Below are 2,468 nucleotides of genomic sequence, written 5' to 3'. Positions count from 1 at the left end.
CCTGGTGACTATAGGACCAGCCAGCCAGTAGGTAACTCTAGGACAGTAGGAATAAGAGAGAGGCAATAGGCCCAGAGGACAGGGGTTTCACCCAAAATCACAATGCCAGTAAGTGATAAATGCAGGATTTGAATCCACGTCTCTGTGCTGCAATTCCCGACGTCCCTATGCTAGGTGACAGTGAATAGAGCATCTCAGTTAGATGACTGTGCATTCTTGCGTGTAGCTTAACTCATCACTTATTATATAATGTGGCCTGGTACAGACCAGGTAGTGGTGGAGTGGGTAGGATCATAAAGGAAGTGGTGAATTTTGTGTGAAGGGGCATGTCATTCAAGGAGAACTTTTCAGGGAAAGTGATGCTAATCTTGGCCTTGAAGGACCAATGAGGGCTTGTGTGTGGGGGGAGGGGGTAGTGGGTGGGTGTGAGAGGGAGTAGGTCTTTCTGTGCTGAGGAGGGAACAGCTGAGTAAGGGCTCAGAAGCACGGGACCTTGTGGGCATAAGGAGGCAGGAGAGAGGCCTGGGCATACAGAGGGTGTAGGGCCCTGGGATGCTGAGGGCTCTGGACTTTGTACTCTGTGACAGGTGGCTGCCAAAGCGTTCAGCAGACAAGGATAAAGGACTATCCATTTGGAGTCTTTCAAAGACTGGGCAAGGGTGTGGTAGGGAGAGAAAGATTGCTTTTCAGATTTCACTATTTTTTGGTTTTCCTGAAAGGCCTTTTAGCCTCTTTTTGGGGGGAGCCTCATCCTGCTCCTGAGCTACTTTAGGATGGGAGTGGTTATCACCCAAGGATGCACCAGTTTCCATAGTCGTAGCACTGACATCTTTTCTGATGTCAAAACGACTGACATCTTTTCTGCCAAGATTAGGAATCAGGCTAATCGTCCTCCCTCCCTGACAGCTGAGGAGTGGACACAAGGCTATGCCAGTGTTTTTTGTCTGTGAACTAAATTAGGCCAAAAGACTAAGGAGCCTGATCACTCTTTCGAGTACCAAGTCATTCAGCTTCTCAAATGATGAGTCTTGGGCTCTGGGTTTCAGGGCATGGCTGGACTGAGAGATGATGAACCTACCAAGTACAAGGGGAAGTATTAACGAAGCCAATTTTCCTACCCACAGGTTGTTAGTTTGAAAGGTTATTAATTCCCAGCAAAGAGCCATGCTTTTTCACTGTGATGACAGAATGAGATGCATCATATTTTATTAAAAGGAGATGTGAGTGAGAATCTGAATAACTTCTCTGAGATAATAAAGATTTCTTCTGCTCAGTTTGGCTTTCCCAAGCTTATGGACGGTCTGAGCTAGCCCTTGGCCCTGCAAACATGCTCCCAGTCTGCTCCCAGTTTCAAGGCACACTGTGCCCTCCTGCTAAGTCAGGAGCTGGAGTGTCACCTTGAACTTCCATACCTGCCTGCCAAACAGCCCAAAGCTGAAGGTTCCCACATGCCCCTAGACCCCCGGGTCTTAGTTCATGTGCATACTGTTTCTTGCTTGGTTTATCACAACAGCCTATGTGTGGTCTGCCATCCTCCTTTGCACGGCTGCTCAAGAATCTTTCTAGAACAGAAATGACTATTAGATCCTTGAGTGACTTCAACTTCTTGGTATTGCAGGCAAAACCACCACCTAAATGATAGCCCCTCATTCTGCAACCCCTCCCCTCTCTCTATTCTCCTGCTGCCCCCAACTGCCAAGAGTTCCCCACAAAAGCCGCTCATAGCAGGGACCCTCGCAATCCCTCTTCCTCCCCCATCTCTGCTGCTCCCCATGAACTCTGGTCCATCCATGAAAATGAATTGCCGATATCACCCCCTCCAGGAAGCCTTCTCATCTGCCAGAGGTCATTACTTTCTCTTGCTGTCCCCTCTCTGATCCTCATGTCCTTGTTATGTGGCCTGGTGATTTGTTTGTTTAGGTGTGTGGTGTTTCCTCCACCAGGCTGTGGACTCAAGGAGGGTCAGTGCTGGTCGGTGCTTAGTAAACGCACAGTGATCAGTGTGGAATCTGTGGGATCCAGGCCTGGGGTCAAAGGCTGACACTTGATTTGTCACCCATTTATGCATCGGTGCTAAATGTAACCAACTTTCTTTTATTTGGTGGCTGACTAGCTACATCTTCATCTCAGCATAGCTGACTGGAATGCTAAGAGGACTCCAGGAAAACAAATGGGGATGGAAATAGTACCTGTCTCAGCAAGTTGTTACAGGGATTGACTAAGATGACGTCTGTGAAGAGCTCAGAACAGTGCCTGGCACATAATTAGCAGCTATGGAGGGCCGTGCGGTTAAAATAAGTACAGATCAAAGCACCCAGCATCTTGCACTTTTGATCTGTGAAAGTGTATCCCAGTTGCCCTCACAGGACCAATTCTGTGTTATATGTGTTTTCTTTGGATTAAGCTGGGAGAATAGGAACCGATGATGGGCGTGACATGGAAGAACATTTTTGACTTTAAGGAGTTCA

This window comes from Sturnira hondurensis, unplaced genomic scaffold (genome assembly GCF_014824575.4).
Source record: "Sturnira hondurensis isolate 20B ecotype Veracruz unplaced genomic scaffold, ASM1482457v3 Scaffold0008196, whole genome shotgun sequence".
NCBI lineage: Eukaryota > Metazoa > Chordata > Mammalia > Chiroptera > Phyllostomidae > Sturnira > Sturnira hondurensis.
Note: the sequence above shows the minus strand (reverse complement) of the source record.